Below are 17,691 nucleotides of genomic sequence, written 5' to 3'. Positions count from 1 at the left end.
TGCTCTTTCAGGGGTTGGGGGGATGTGTAGGGGAACACCAAAGTGGTCTCTGTCCTCTCCAAAATTCAGGGATATAATTTTTAGCTCAAGACTCCCTGCCAAAGTTGAATCTGGGGCAGTTTTTCACTCAGTCTGAATCTTCTAGGCTAACTTGTTTTTCAGCTTACAATCAGGGGCAGTCTTGGAGCAGTTCACCTTACAAACAGGAGCCCATTCGTATTATTCAAATGGGCTGTACATGATCTCCTCATGGATATATGGGTCAGGGGCAGCCCCACAGAGAGCCCCTGGAAGTGAGGGAGCCAGCAGGCCAAGTATCTCCTCTGGGGCTGTATCAGTGTTCTCTGAGAAAAAGCTGTAAAGAAACAAAATTTCTTTAAATCAGATTCTGGTTTTAGTGCATTTAGAGAATTGCTGAACATGAAAGTGAGTCTGTTAACTATTATTCTTTAAAGTGAATAGATTTCTCCAGTACTTTTTTATATATTCGGGGATCCTTGACTAACTTTTAATTGTGTAGATTTTTAAGGCATAGGTTTGTTCAGAATTGTGAGGTTTGGGGGACAAGGCTGAGATCCTACTCTTTTCCCTCACCCACCATAGAAGCCAACTTGTTATTGTTGTTGTTTTTATAGATGCTGAAAAAAATCTCAGTAACTTCTGTCTTTCTGCAGAAGTTGCCTGTTCAGAGGTGGCCCTGGTAATTGTTCAGATGAACCGTGGGATTCTCTGGGGAAGCCTTTTTCTTTCCCCTAATCTCTTTAGCTGCTTGAGATCAGAGCTGATATTCACTGGTGCTCTTACCGGCCAAGAAAACATGCTTCATTGTCTTAGCTAGTAAGATCTTTTATTGAGAACAAGTTGAATTTGTGACTTGTTCACTGATGTCTTACCCTTTCTCCTCATCATGTGCATGTCCGAAGTCAACGACATGTTTTATTTTAGAAATTGAAATTCAATACCAGCGTTACAGAAAGCAAAAGTTCTTTCTATAAATTTTTTTGATATTGAAAATCCTTTGAACCCAACTATTGAATGTCCCCTCTACTCCTGTATAATCTGACAAAATATTCTTTGTTTAAGGACATATGCCAAAGATTCTTTGTAATCCATTGGTATCCTCATTTCTTAAACAGAAATTTGTTCCAGATGCTATTTTTTTTCCAGACAAGATACTGATATTATATTCTTTCCTTATAAATTAGTGGAATAGTAGGTCTCAGTTTGGAATATATTAAGAATATTTGGAGAAACAGCAAAACTGGGAATCAAACTGTTAAGTCGAAGGCCTTGTGTTTCTAACATACCGAGCAATCTTTTTTTTTTTAAGACTTTATTTACTCATTTGACAGAGAGAGAGAGAGAAAGAAAGAATGAACGAGAGCACAAGCAGGGGGAGTGGCAGGCAGAGGGAGAGGGAGAAGCAGGCTCCTCGCTGAGCAGGGAGCCCAGGAGGGGGCTCGATCCCAGGACCTCAGAATCATGACCTGAGCCGAAGGCAGATTTTTGCTGCTGAAGAAGTTGTCTGGGCCATTTCTTTTCCCCTTTCATCCATGACCATACTTTGGTCCCCGGTTTCCCAGTAGCTCTGGCCAGAGTGGCCAGTTGATATGTCTGGGTCCTTGTCCTTTATTAATTGTCTTTTTCTCAATCATTAGGGAACAGAAACCTTATGCCCAAACTGAGAAAGAGTTAGGTAGAGGCTCAGGGCTCTCCTTTCACTTGCCCCTCCTGTCCCTTTTAACATAACATCTCAACTTGATGTCCCAGTATCACAACTTAGTGATCACAGGGAAAATAATCATCAATGTCAGAGATGTGGTAGACTATAAGCTATACATGAAATCACCTATACAAATTAGAAAACGGTGATAGCGAAGAAAATTACTAAGTTTCTGAGAAAAGAGAAAGTCAAAATAAAGCCAGATTATGATCCCATTTTATGGAGACACTTACCACTACCAACTTCAAAATCTCTTTCTTCCGGCTAACCACACCTATGCTCTCATATCAGTTTCTTTTTATGCAACATTTATGTTTTCCCTTTCTTCTGCCAGAATGGATTTCTGACATCCTGGAACTCTTGTGGTGAGCAGTTCCCTAATAACATGTATAATCTTTCCTAATACTATTTTTTAATCATCAAACCATAATTTTTCTAAGGACTGTTAAACCCTACTTTTCTAAGGTGTTCTTAGGAGAATTAAAATGATGGCTGCAGGGTAAAACTCTGGAGAGCTGAAACAAAGAACTGCTTCCTGAGGGTTCACAAGCTAAACTATAATCTTTCCCATCACTCATGCAGGCCACAAGTGCCAACATGGCATCTATCCCCAGATTTTAAATCTCTCCTCTGGGTAGTTGTTGTGATACCTGTTATTTTATCCAAATTCAGCTCGTTATCACATCTTTGGATATTAATACCAAGAGTTTAAACAAAAAGTGGCTGTGTGAATCAGTTCCTGGTGTGATGATAATCTTTTTCTTTTGTTATTCCCTGAGAATGGATTCAGATTTCTGGTAAATGGACTCTATTAGAGGATTCTCATTTAGCTGTGGCACCTGTTTGATTTAAGTAAACTAAAAAGAACTAGTTTGCAACCCATACCTCTCTCGTCAGATACAATCTTCCTCATACAATCTATTTCAGCTACTTAGAGGGAAGAAAAGAGAGGTTTTGGATTTAGAGGGACCTCTCATCCTATCAAATCCAAACTTGGACATTTCAAGAAAAGATCTCATTTTAATATATACCACATTTATTTGCTTGTGTTTGTAATTTTTTTTTTTTTTGCTTTTTTCTCCCTTTTTTTTGTTGAGGCAAAAAAATTATTTTTTCTTTTGTTTTTCTACCTGTTTTGTTTTTGTTTTTATTTGTATGTTTTGTTTAAAAGGGGAAACTTTAAATGAGAATATTGATGCCAGGACTGAAACCATTGTGGATCCTTTTCCTTTTTATGTTATTCTAGTCTTTATTAGAAATGTACATAGATATTTACTATCTTTTGGCTAGTTTTGTAGCTCAAGATCATTTTGAAAATAGTTATTAAAAATTGCTTTTGTAATTGTGAAAAAGTCACTATCTCACAAATATTTACTAGGGTAAATCAATCTTACCCTTTATTAATAAGAAATATACTTTATTACCTTCCCAAAATGGATTTTTTCATTGAAATCATAAGAAAGCAGAATTAAATTTTTAAAAATTAGTGAAAAATTAGCAGAAGTGAATTTTCTAGCTCCACGGAGCTAAGGTTCTGTAGCAACGGGGTGCAGTGGAGGAACACGGACTTTAGGACTAGACAGACTTGGGTTTGAATCTGGCTGCGTGTTTGTGGACAGTCAGTCTTTCAAACCTTTCAGAAAGGGCCTCAGTTTCATCATGACCAGAGTGAATCTAGCAACTCTGCTGCACAATTTTGTTATGAAGACCATATGAAAGAACTCATGCTTGGCCTACATTAGGTCCCACTGGGAAGTGCAGGGAAGGCTGAGGGGACCTTTATGAAAATGGCCCAACTGTCCATTGACTGATGAATGGATAAAGAAGATGGTGTTTGTATATTTTATATTATATACATATATATAATGTATGTATGTATGTGTGTGTGTGTATATATATATACATATATATATATATATATATATACATATACATAATGAAATATTACTCAGCCATAAAAAGGAATGAAATTTTGCTGTTTGCAATGACATGGTTGGAGCTAGAGAGTATTATGCTAAGTGAATTAAGTCAGAGAAAGACAAATACCGTATGATTTCACCCATATGTCGAATTTAAGAAACAAATGAGCAAAGGGAGGAGAGAGAGAGAGACACAAACTAAGAAACAGACTCTTAACTATAGAGAACAAACTGATGGTTACCAGAGGGGAGGTGAGTGGCGGGGATGGGTTAAATAGGTGTTGGGGATTAAGGAGTATACTTGTGGTGATGAGCACCCAGTGTTGTATGGAATGTTGAATCACTGTATTGTACACCTGAAACTAATATTATACTGTATGTTAATTAACTGGAATTTAAATAAGAGCTTAAAAAAAGAAGAAAAGAAGAGAGAGTGCCCCACAAAGGACAGCTAAGGAATGCCCTGGGAACAGTTATTTTCTGGGAACTGGATGAAGACCCTGGCATTGGGAGGTATGATTCCAAACAAAATACCAAACAAAAATATATTTAATAGATTCTAAGATTTTTTGTTTCTGTTTTTTAGAGATGGGGAAGAGGGGAGGGGCAGAGGGAGAGAGAATCTTAAGCAGGCTCCATGCCCAGCTCAGAGCCCAATGTGGGGCTTGATCCCATAACCCTGAGATCATGACCTGAGCTGAAATCAGGAGTCAGATGCTTAAGAGACTAAGCCACCCAGGTGGCTAATATGTTAGTTTTACCCAGCCCCTAATATGTTAATTTTAAGCCACATTGTTGATTTGATTACCTTTGAAGATAAAAGGTAAAATTAGCACATTAAATGAACAAAGAGATAAGACACATTATGATTTGAAAATCATTAGAATGGGTGTGTCTGGGGGCACCTAACAAGCAAAGTGCATTATGGAATTAAGGAAATGTGCTATTTGTTGGGCGTCACAACTGGTATGCTAGGCATTAGCTCTACTTCTGAGAGAAGCTTCAGATAGTAGTGTTAAGCCAAGATGCTAGTTTTCCAAGATATGCCAGATGGAGTTTACTTCAGTTCAATTCAGATATTTGTTGATCCCTGCTATGTGTTAGGCCCTGTACTAGGTGGCGGGGACACAGCAGTAAATAAGACAAAACACAGTTCCTCCCTTCCCAGAGCTTAAAATGATCAAACAAGTAATTCTGAATGTGATGGATATAATGGAAGGGGACATACAGGTGCTTTGAAAGTGTAGGGTGTGGGAAGTATGCTACACATGTTGGTAAATAATTATATAACCTGTGGGCTAAATCAATCCCATGAAGAGATGCTGAAGTTATTGAGACTGTAAACTAGAGATGAAAAGGCAAAGGGAGGGGTTGTTACTGTATGTAATAGTTTTTTGTTTTAATAAAAGGTTCGTTGGTTGGGTATTTAGCCAGAGAACAATAAATAATAATAACAGTAACAATGCTAAGCTCTATTGAGTGCTTACAATGTGCTAGGTGTTGTGACAAACACATTTATGTTGCATCTCATTTGAGCTCCACAGCAAATACCTCTCCTTTATGAAGGAGAAAGCTGAAATTTAAAGAGATTAATGGTGTCAAAAACTACAGGGAGTGGTGGGACAGGACCAGAGCCCAGATTCAGATTTAATCATTTGTCATGTGGGCGATTTCTGTTTCTCCATACTTGTTGTAGTTGTTTTATGTTTGAAAAGTTTGTGGTTATTGCAGGAGTTGCAAACTCAATGACTCCAGGGCCAGACAGGTAACAGAGATGTAGATGGAAGACAGTAGGAGTGATGTTCAGCACTGTGAGTGCTTTTCTGAACCAAAGGCATTCAAACATTCAAATGTGGATTTACTTAAAAGAGGGACCAACAGAAGAATCTGTAGGCCCTTCATCCCCAGGAAATCAGGTTGGTGGGGAAGACTTGTTTATAGATTTTTCATATGTTAACTCAACCCAATAGTCATTTGTATAACGCTTATCATTTAGCAGTGTGTGTGTGTGTGTGTGTGTATCTAAAGCTATAGTGTGGTGGGCTGGGAAATGCTTGGGCTTTGGAGGTTTTAGGCACACCTGGTTTGAATTTGGGCACTGGTGTGTGATTTTTTTTTATTTAAAAGATTTTATTTATTTATTTGACAGAGAGAGACACAGCAAGAGAGGGAACACAAGCAGGGGGAGTGGGAGAGGTAGAAGCAGGCTTCCAGCTGAGCAGGGAGCCTGATGTGGGGCTTGATCCCAGGACCCTGGGATCATGACCTGAGTCGAAGGCTGACGCTTAATGATTGAGCCACCCAGGCACCCCTGCTGTGTGATTTTGAACAAGTTGCTTAACTTCTCTGAACCTTGATTTCTTCATAAGTCAAAAATAATAATTACCTAAAATGTTGTTGAAAGGTTTAGGAATAATATCCATTGACTTCTTAGGACTGTGCCTGGCCCATAGTGGACACATAGTAAGCAGAAGTTGTTGTTTTTATTAATATATTTGTTTTCCTTATTGTTAGTTCTTTCTAGGCAGCTCTTAAATTGCATTTATCCCTATCACTTAGCACTTAATTGACCTTGTACACTATCTTTGCCAATTTGGTCATGTCAAAATTCTTTTCAGTAAGTAATGATAGCCATCAAAAAGCTTGAGGTGGATGAGAATGAACTGTTTTCCTGTAACCATTCTCCTTGGCTATAATCGAAGTAAGTCTCATGTCAAATTTTGCCTTATACAAAGACATTTATTAAATAAACATTTATAAGCATGGAACAATTCATGCAGCCTGTACTGTAGTAGGTTGGGTGAAGCTCAAATCTATGTCTTGTAGGCACTAGAATACCACCTTTCTGGAAAGATTCACTTGAGGCAGGTAGGACAGTAATCTTTGGATCTACTTACCCTCATAGTGGGCATCAGCTAGAAATCTGCCCCAAAGGCAAAACACAGGATCTTTTAGGCTCAAGCCTTGGACCATATCCTCTCAGTGTCTTCCTGGATTCTTATCCCTCTTTTATGTAAAGAAAAGTATGAGCGGAAAAATATTCAGCCAATTCACATATCTTAATACGGTTGATTTTGCCAGTGGATCTATTTCTAACACCATAATGCTGATTATCCAACCTCTGATCTCACTAATCAGAACCTATTTCTGAAATTCATTATGGTAATTAGAAAGTCTTTGGTATTGGTAGAGACACCAATAACTTAAGTGCTTGTGTAGTCACCTCTGACATGTGAGCTTTGCTTCTGATTATAGAAGGGTAGCTCCTTTGAGCACAAACTCAGACTCTAGGGCAGTGGTTCTCAACCACGGTGATTTTGCCCCTAAGGAGATATTTGGCAGTGTCCCAAGACATTTTTGGTTGCTACAACTCGGGGGGAGGGTGCTATTGACATCAAGTTTATAGAGTCCAGAGTGTTGCTAGACTTCTAACAGTGCCCAGGACAGGCCAGCACAACAAAACATTATTTGGCCCCAAATGTCATTAGTGACAAGGTTGAGAACCTGCTCTGGAGTGTAGTTTAAACTGACTCACCTGCTTACATCATATGACCTTTTCTATGATGATGTATTTTAAAGTTAAATTACAGGCTTTATAACATTCATCACATAAACTTAATGGTAAAGACTTGAATGAATTTACTAATTCATTGTAATGTAATACTTGTGGAAGGTATGAATTTAGAGCCTAGCTACTTAATACCTATGGTAGACCCAATAAATAGCATATAAAATCTTTTTAAAAATGGTAGGCCTTGGGTGCCTGGGTGGCTCAGTCGTTAAGCGTCTGCCTTCGGCTCAGGTCATGATCCCAGGGTCCTGGGATCGAGTCCCACATCGGGTTCCCTCCTCGAGGGGAAGCCTGCTTCTCCCTCTCCCACTCCCGCTGCTTCTGTTCCTGCTCTAGCTGTCTCTGTCTCTGTCAAATAAATAAATAAAATCTTTAAAAAAAAAAAATAAAAATGGTAGGCCTTGGTCTTGTCCACCTGGAATGTAGGGATGGATTTCCATTGCCCAAGTAGTGCTCCTATAAATTGCTGTCCTTTTTCTTTTTTTAAGATTTATTTATTTTAGAGAGAGAGCAATCACGAGAGCAGTGGGAGGGTTGGGGGGGGAGAGAGAGAGAGAGAAAATCCTCATGCAGAATCCCCACTTAGTGCGGAACCTGATGCCTGGCTTGATCCGAGGACCCTGAGACATGACCTGAGCTGAAATCAAGAGCTGGACACTTAACTGATTGAGCCACCCAGGCGCCCCTACAAATTGCTATCTTAGTGGACACTCTTGCGCTACTGAGTTGTCAGGCTTTTTATTTTACTTCAGTATAGTAAACTTAACAGTAAATGCCTGTTATGGGACTAAGGCTATGGAAGGGGTACACCAAACAATAAAATAGTCTTTGGCCTGGAGGAATTTACAGCACAGAAGAAATCACGTACAACATACCTTTAGCAAGGCCTCTTCCAGTTATAATGTCCCAACAACCTATGATTGTAGAAATACCAATAGTTTACCCTTGTTTCACTCCATATGAACCCAGGAGCTCCACTCGTTGACTTTCGTATTATTTCCATGTGGTCTGGGCCATATAGCCCTGCACATGTCTTGCCAAAGTACTACCAGAGAGTAGTGATGTAACTCTTATGTATTTTATCTAAAAAAGCAAAAATAATAAAAACCACTGGTGTTCAAGAGAAATGGACTCTGAAAAACTAGATGTTTTAAAAGGAGATGCATAGAAAGAGAAAACTCAGCAATTTCACTCTATTGTGAAAATGCCACATTTACCTCTTAAACTCTGTAACGAAGGAAATGCTCAACACCATGATCAACACTGTTGGAGTCTCCAGTTTTTCTTTTTGCTTTTTTGGGTGGATTATCAGCATGCCTTAATTGATCACATGTAATAATGTGTCTTAGCATTAGCAGCCTTAGCTAAAGGAATGCCCTTAGGATAACCAACCAAGTACCCATCTCTCCATCATTTGCCTTCATTGGAGATGGAACTCAAGGCTGTATGGGTGGCTACGTAATTACTGATATGTCTGCCTGTCGGAATGTGGTCTAAAATATTCTGAACTTAGGAACTATTCAGATCAGACCTCTTGAATGTTGTTTTTGGACAGTGATAACTGTGGCATTCTCCAGGGTTTGTAAAATGAGCTCTGACATTGCCAACCATAGATTCCAGCTTTAACTGCGATCTGTTCAATGAGTAACCGTGGGCCAGAGAACATTCATTCTTTTTTTACAGCTTGATTCCATTAATTATTATTTTTTAAATTGGGGTTTCACTTGGCTATAAGTAGGTAATTTTATGGAAAGAGGTAAAAATTCGGTCAGCGGGGGAGTGGAGGGTGGGAGGAAGGTAAAAATAGTAATCAGGTTTGAGATCCATTGTATTTTTAGCATTATATTAGCCAAGAATTGGAGTTAGTTTCCTTTGAGCTGATTAAGTTACATGTCTATTTGATGAATAAACTTTGCAGAAATAGCAAAATTTGTCCCTGTGTCACTTGCAAATGATTTATTGTCTTATTTAATATTTTTATGTATCAGTGGTATATGTTTTAAAAGTCCCAGCCAAAGTCTATATTCCAGCACTGCCTACCTTTCATATTCTTCTGGGCAGAACATTAAAAAAGAAAAAAAAAAAGGTTCTATAGTACATAGTATAAAGAAATTTCTCAAGAATAATTTGTTTTTCTAAAGCCAGTTTTAAATGAATTCTCAAGGCTTTTGGCAAGTGTAGATTGGTGTTAAGGAAAATTAGAATCCTAGACCAGTAGAACCATCATGACTTCTAAGAGTCAACGATCATACCTCGATGTTCCAAAGCATCAGGTGATTTGGCCAATTAGCAGGTCTCTTTTTATGAAGACAAATCATGTGTGACTGAAATTTTTTTTTTTTTTTTACTAACAGGTACATTTTCCCTGTTGTTTTAATAGCTAGTCCCAAATGATAGCATGGTTAAAAATGTATTCTAATCCTGGGTTTGGTTTAGGAATTTCAGCTAAATGCTTGTTATAGGGGAATGCTAGGTTTTTACTTCATGAGAAGTGTAATAGAGTGTAATCTAGTCCCCTGTCCTATTTATACAAAATAACACAGTAGCAAAAGTAGCTAAGAATTAGATTCTTTCTATGCCTTCCAGTTAAAAACCTAGGGTTCTCTTTTATCTAGTAGTTAAAAGTTGAGCACACAGATAATGAAGCACTTCTTACATGCTTATCTGGCATTTGATTCATCATGCCTTTTCTCTTTTCATTTTGAACCTTATTTCACTGTTTCTGTTAAAAGAACAATTATTTTGGATCTTTTCAGCCAAAGTAAAAGTTTAGACATGGTAAATTTTTTCTTCTTCCTTATTGCAGGGGCTTTCCCATGTTGGAGTCTGCAGCAAACACTATCACAAATAACATTGTTTGTGGGAAGTATGCCCTTTTTCTTGCCTGCTTTCAGATCTCCCCTAGACTGAAAGTGTGTCTTTCTGACCAAAGGGCAGCCATGTGAACAAACAATTCACTTCAGCAGTCATTATAGCTGTCTGTAGCCTGGTGTTAGGCAGCTGTGGCTAAAGGTGAACTGAAGCAATTTTTTTTTTTTTAAGTAGATGACAGATATATTGAGGTAGATCTGTTGTTTCCATGTGACATCACTTGGGTTCCATTCAGATTGGGAGCCTGACAATGCCTGATTGAGTATGTCTAGGATTTAAGAGGCAGTTTAGTTTTGCTGGAGTTTTAGGTGGACTCTGAGGTTCATTAATTCAGCCAGCATTTATGGGACACCCACTGTTTACCGAGTATTAGAAAATGGAGGGCATGGTGGAGACTTAATGATTGCTCTTTTTACACTGGAAGTTTCTGGGCTGAGTATGAGTTTTGTTTTCCCTCTGCCTTTTCATAGTGTACTTTATAAACATCTTATTTAAATCACCAAATTCTCCAGCATTTTCAATAAGGTATTTAAAAAAAACCCAACATCTAGCTCCCTGATTAACAAGCCTCAGAGGATTTTTAGAGAACAAGTCATAGCAGGCAAAGTTGTATGTTTGTGTGTGTGTGTTTTAATAGAATTGCTGAAGGAATAAAAAAAGGAATCCAATACATGTAACCTTGCATGGTTTTTAGTATATATCTGATACATGGTCTCATGACATTTTACTTTGAAACTTGATTAAACTTGGCTACAGATGAGCACTGTTCCATTGAGTGACCACACAGAGAGGGCCAGGGAACATTGCAGAATGATCAGCTGTCCTGCATCACCTTAGGAGGTAGTAGTTAGTAGTGTGCCTCAAGTACTGGAGAAGGGTCTTCCTTTTTTCAATGTCACTGTTAACCTAACAAAAAAAGTAGAATTTGCCTGATGTTACTACACTGAAATGAGCCCTCAACTACAGAGTATTAAGAAATAGTAACCAGGAGCCAAACAAAATAGAAATGAATAGAAAGGATGTTAACTGATTGAATACTATTTTATAGATGAAAACTAAGTCTGAGGAAGGTAGAGAAGCCAAAATTGCACAGCTAGTAAGTAGTTGCATTACCAGTATTCATACATATCTAATTGACTCCAAAGTTATTTGATTATTACATCATTCAGAATGTCATTAAGCCCAAGTTACAATATGGTATAACCATTAATATACCAAAATTGTTGCTTAAATAAAGTTGCCTTTATTTGGGTTAATTTATCTACCTTACATGAATTATACTTTCACAGTACTTTTTACTTCTCTTATGATTTTTAACAACTTTTTGAGAAATAATTTATATATATACAGTTCACTCATTTGAAGTGTACAATTTAATATTTTTAGCATATTCACAGGGTTGTGCAACCATTAGGAGGCATTTTCCATTCCCTCCTGTCCACCACCCAGCAACCACCAGTCTACTTACAGTGTTTATCGCTTTGCCTGTTCTGGACATCTCATACATGTGCAGTCCTTCTGACTGGCTCCTTTAACTCAGCAGAATGTTTTTAAGGTTCATCCATGTAGTGGCACGTGTAAGTACTCCCATCTCTTTTTATGGCTGAATGGTATTCTATTATATAGATATGCCACATATAATTTATCTGTTCATCAGCTGATGGACAGACATTTGAGTTGTTTTTGCTTTTGGGCTATTGTAAATCATGCTGCTATAAACATTTGTGAACAAGTTTTTGAGTGGACGTATATTTTCATTTCTCTGGGGTATAAGCCTAGAATTGTAATTGCTGCCTCATATGGCAACTCAATGTTTACCTTTCTGAGGAACGGCCAGCCTGTTTCTAAAGTGACTGAGCCATATCACATTACCACTAGCAATATGTGAGGGTTCCAGTTTCTCCACATCCTTGCCAACGCTTGGTATTGTCCATCTTTTTACCTCTCTCATTTAATTCTCATAGGATTATAATTATAAAATAAATGAGGATTATTCTTACTGTTATTTTATAGATAAAAACTCCAAATCAGTAAACATTAAATGAGAAACACAGGAAGTGGCATGGATAATTCAAAGCAACATATCATCCAAAAATAATTTAAATGTTTTTAAATCTGGCACTTACAGCTATGTTGGATGTTGGTGATCATATTTCCCGCCCCTACATTTTAAAGGTGATGAACCTAGAGCCTAGAAAAGGGAAGTAAATTGCACAGTGACATAAAGTTGCTCCCTGGGGAAGGCAGTCCCGGCACAGCCTGCTGTATTCAGCCCTAGGGGATGTATAAACTCACCCACATCATATGACTCTCTTTTCTTCACTCATTCATCCATGCTGGCCTTTTATTAAAATAAACCTATCTTAATTCATATGGGGGTATTAGAATATCAGCAAAGAGGAAACCTGCCATTGGGAAGCTTCTGATAGAATTTGTTCCACATATGCCTATGATGAAATCGATGTGCAGGCAGAAAATCAATGCAGGTGATGTTACTTGGTGACATTTCTTGGGTCAGATTGCTTGGGTATAAATTCTGGCTCTGCTGCTGACTAACTGCTTTGACCCTTTCTGTATTTCTATCTCATTTTTTTAAATATTTATTTATTTATTTTTAGAGTGAGAGAGTGCATGCGGAGGGAGGGCAAAGGGAGAGGGAGAATGAGAGAAGCAGACTCCCCACTGACTGCGGAGCCTGATGCGGGTCTCGATCTCAGGACCCTGAGATCATGACCTCAGCCAAAATCAAGAGTCAGATGCTCAAACAGCTGAGCCACCCAGGAGCCCCTCTGTCTCCTTATTTTTAAAATAGGGGCAGTAATAATTTCTACCTTATAGAATTGTTTTGAGAATAAAATGAGCTAATCTCTGTAAGGAGGCTCCTAGAAAGCCCCAGTTAATGATGACAATTATTATTACATAACATCAACTTGCTTAGACCACTGAAAAGATTGTAGTCTGTGATTTGTAGAAAATAAATAAATCATCCCTTTTTTAAAAGTAGCTTCACTAAAGGAGCAGGTGTAGTAAATAAATAGCTAATTTCTAAAGTCTTCATAATTTTGAATTATATGGAACATTGTTTTAAGAGAAAAAAAAAACTTCCCATCCTTTACAAATGATGAACTAATTTCCTTATACCATAACTTTGGGCAGAAATAAGCCTGGAAGTTTCAACCTGAGTTGACCTCATGATAAAAGCCCCAACAATGGGGAAATTTAACTAAAGCACATATGCCTGTTACGGATGTAATGTATTAGTAGTGTTTTTCCTTAGTATCTTCATTTGATTATCAAGATAAAAACCTACTGGATTATTTTAAGGAACCTACTGTATATATTTGTGTACGACTGCAGAAGAAAAAGCACTCAGTGGGGAATCAGGAGACAGGAGTGGAATCCTGGCACTTCTCTGCTGTAGTTCCTGACCACGGGCACTAAGCTCATCTGAGCACTAAGCTTCTGTTTCCTCATCTGGAAATGGGGGCTGCAGGGATCAACAGTTCCTATCTCAGAGGGTAGTCATGAGGACCAAGTGATAATCTGGATATAACAGCACTAGCACAGTGCCTGGCCCACAGTCAGGGCTCAGTAAATGACAGCTAAACAGCAATGTAATAGGGTTCTGTGTGCCACACATGAGATTTGGAGGCAGCTTCGATGGTGAGTTTAGGTGAAGGAATTGGACATGTCTGTGTTCACACAGTATGATTCATGTCTGCTCTGCTTTGCTGCTCCTGCTTTCCTGTAACCAATTTTAGAGCCGATCTTGGCAGCTGCAAGTATTTGGGATTAATTTCACACTCACTTTATGGGTTGAGCATTTTCCTGCAAGCAGCTCCCTGGGCCTCTGCCTCATTACTTTGGCATCAACTGATATGGCAGTTGGACATAGATGTCCTTTGGGGTCTCCATTTTATTTGAAAACCTTCAATTCGAAAAAGCAAAACAAAGGCCATCAACACATTTGTGTTTGAAATCGTTAGCATGTATTGTTTCCTAAACCCCTCCCTTCCTGAGTTCTGTTGAACACCAGGGGACACACGTCTTGCACAGCCAATGATGAGCACTGAAAAGTCACCCTCCTTCAGATGTAAGCCCTAGCAGCTGGCTGGCCTCGTTTTGCAGTTCCAGGTGAGCAGTGAGATCCTCTAGGCCTTGGTGGGACAGATCTAAATCTTGACGGGTCTACGTTTTCCAGCCCTTTTTACTATGTTAATTCTGCTAAATTCATTTGGCTCTTATGGAGAACAAAGTAAACTTGGCTGTTATATGTAAAACCAAATTGAGAACATGGAGATCTGTTTAGTATTTCATGCTGGCCATTAGGTCAGGAAGATTTTCCTTGGGGGTAATTTACATAAGGAATTGTTTATCCCATTTCTTTCCAATTTCTGTGACCGTTTGGGGATAGCAGACTTTCCACAATGGCACAGAAATATAACCAGCAAGACCGAAACTTAGAGAAACGATGCTTCTCCCAGATTGATGTATTTTGGGCCTTGCTCAGGAAAGATCCTGTGGCTTGGGCTGCTGTCTCACTGAGAAGTCATTCTTCCACCACAGCTGTGTTTAGCAAGTTGGGTGGGTCTATGAACTGACATGCTGTTACACTTAGTAAGAATTTTCCCTTGATAGTGAGGAACGTGCGTAACAGCCTTACTTTAAGTCCCAGCAAATGCCCAAATGTTTACTATGATCGATAGCTGCTTTGAGTGCAGCCTCCATCAGGGAACACCCACACTCTCACAGTACTATAGTGTTATGTGCATGCCCTTCACCTTGACATTCTGCTGCCTCTACAATAGATGCCCAGATTACCTTTTTTTTTTTATCCCATCAAATGCTGTTCTCAAACTGGAATATTTGCTCCTTCCTGAACAAGCAGCCTCTACTTTTCTGCTTTAATGCATTTGTTCAAGTTGTTTCCTGCACTTTTAAAGCGCCCTTACCCAACATCTATTCTTGAGGATGAATTTCAGGTACCTCTCGCAGTGGCACGCTGGTAAATATTTAACAACTCGTTCTCTGGGAAGGAGAGGTGTTGGGAGGATTTGTTGATGTTCATGTTGTAAATACTTCTGCCGTGGCTGATTTCAGTCTACCAATGTGAGGTCACTGAATGCGAAGTTGGGAAGAAATGGGCAATAACCCACCATTGCAGTGTTTCCAGCATACAGATACAATAAGCATAAATAACCGCAAGGGCCTAGACAATAGTAAACAAATTAGGAAGTAACGAGTTTTGAGTATTTATTACCTTTGTTTTGTTGTAACTTATTTAATTTTAAGTTTATGTAGCTTAATTTTTAGTAATGGCCGAGTTTAACAGCTGGTATACAAAACTGAAAATCAAACGACCCATCCTTTCTCTGGAGCCTGTAGGAGCTGGACAAGTTGGTTGCAGCACACCACTGCTTCTTCCTCTACCTTTTCTTTCCTAAAGTGCTCCAGAATCAGTAAGTCCTTTCTCTGAACCTAGAAGGTGCTTCAGGTTGCATGCAGGCTTTGAAGTGAGAGACTCTAAGTTTGAATCCTGCTCTCTCACTTCCTAGGTGATGGTCAGGCTGAGTGCTTAATTTGCAGTTCCCAGTGCAAAATGAAAATGCAGGGCCCTTGTTAAAAGGCCGGAAGAAAGTGCTGTTAAAATAACTACTAAAATACAAAGCTTTTTTCTTTCTTCAGTGGTCTCTCTTTCACACCTTCTGATGGTGTTTTTATTTTCTATTTAATGCCATTCCAAGTAAGGAGAAATTTAAATTTGAAATTGTTACCATGAATTTTAACCATTAATCTTATATTGTGCAAGCCAGTTTTAAATGCAAATATAAGAACATTTAATGCTATGAGTTAATGAGCATTATCTCCTCTTCTCATGTGCATGTCTATCATCCCTTCATTGACTTCACTTATAAAACACAAGTTCAAAAATAAAATTATTTAAAATTTCAAGACAGAGGGGCTCCTGGGTGGCTCAGTTGGTTAAGCGTCCGACTCTTGATTTCAGCTCAGGTTTTGATCTCAGGGTCACGAGATCATGCCCACATTGGGCTCTGCATAGGGTGTCAAGCCTGCTTAAATTCTCTCTCTCTCTCCCTCTGCCCCTCCCCCTGCTCACGCTCTCTCTCTAAGAAAAAAAAGAATTTCAAGACAGAGACAGCAGGGCATTAAACCAAGCACGGAGCCCTTCTAAGCATGGGCGTTGCATCCCTGTGAACAGTAAGGACAAATTCCTTACATCTGCTGAGCCTTAGAGGCCTCATCTGTAAAATAGAGATCATTCCAAGTGGGTGGAGGTGTGGGGATTGAAGGCACTGATACCTGTATGGCACAGCAGAATGTTTGGCATGTAGTCTGTGCTCACTTAATCACAGGGATTATTATTAACCTAACAATTATATTAATGTCATTCTCCTTTATCATTCATAGGGTCTTCCCTACAATGTCAACATTTGCCTCTGAAGTTTTTTCCTTTCTCCATTATAAACTCTCTGAAGGTAGAGATTAGATCTGTCGCCATTGAATTCCCTAGAGTGCTTCCTGCAAATTCTTGCATATACCTGCCACTTAGGAGGTGTTTATGACCTTGATCTTTGTGTGATTTGGGATTATCAACAATAAAGCATCTGTGTCATTATATGATGGTCCTCACAATGAGGCTTAATTGGTAACACTCACAGGAAGAAAAAAATATAAACACAGACTTTAATAGGAGTTAGTTGTAATCATGGTGAGGGTGGGGGAAGAAGCAGATGATTCCAGGTGTTTTGGTTTAAGGAAAGTGGCTCTGTCTCTTAGAGGGGACTTCTTGAAGGAATAGGGAAGGGATGAGTTCCAAGCCTCATTTGAGTAAAAGAGGCCTCAGGGATATTAACTCTGGCCGATAGTAATCTGTCCCTTTGCTAACTTCTTTTACACTTATTTTCTGTTCTGCACAATTAGGACATTATTTCAGTAATGTTTCTTTCCACTAATTGGTTGTGTATGTATGTTTCCTGTCCAACAAATTATAAGATCCTTATGGACTATAAGATATCATGTACTTTTCTGAACACCTATGGAAAGGAAGTAGCACAGTATTAGGTACATAGTAAACAATGCACTTTTTTGTAATGCTGACCTTGGTCCAAACTCCCAGGGCTCCCTGGAGAACTGAATGTGAATTGTGATTGTCTTTTCTATCTCCTGCAACCCCTCAACCAAATGGCAAAGAATCTTGGTCTGCCCAGCATTGTCAGGCAAGGACCTTCAATCGCTTTGTCTTTTCCCAACCTGTATCTCTTTTCCAGCATCTCCCAGATATTCTGAGGACTGTCCCCCTACAGCCCCTGTTGCTACATGGAATTTGGGAGACCACACAGCTGTAAACTCTTACTTGTTTGAATGATGATTTTTTAACAAGCCCTTTGGGCCAGGGTCAATAAGCCATGAAATATCACCAAATGGTTCATGTGCACTAGAGTTCTGAAAGTCATCTAAGCTCTAGTTCCTCAAGCTGGCAGGGACTGATAGAAAGGAGCGCACATTGCCCTGGCTTTTACTATTCCTGTTCTGGGGGCTGTCAGACGCCTTGACCCTCTGGGCCAGTCAGTTCATTACTTTTAATG

At 39.0% G+C, this 17,691-nt stretch overlaps 1 protein-coding gene across 3 annotated transcripts in view; it reads left to right on the top strand.

Annotated features, from left to right (window-relative positions):
* BBS9 (Bardet-Biedl syndrome 9) overlaps positions 1-17,691 on the top strand; it is a 448,772-nt gene that overhangs the window by 333,048 nt on the left and 98,033 nt on the right. The window lies entirely within an intron of this gene.

Source organism: Phoca vitulina, unplaced genomic scaffold (assembly GCF_004348235.1).
Source record: "Phoca vitulina isolate PV1807 unplaced genomic scaffold, GSC_HSeal_1.0 scaffold4, whole genome shotgun sequence".
Lineage (NCBI taxonomy): Eukaryota > Metazoa > Chordata > Mammalia > Carnivora > Phocidae > Phoca > Phoca vitulina.
Note: the sequence above shows the minus strand (reverse complement) of the source record. Positions and strands in the feature narration are given on the sequence as shown.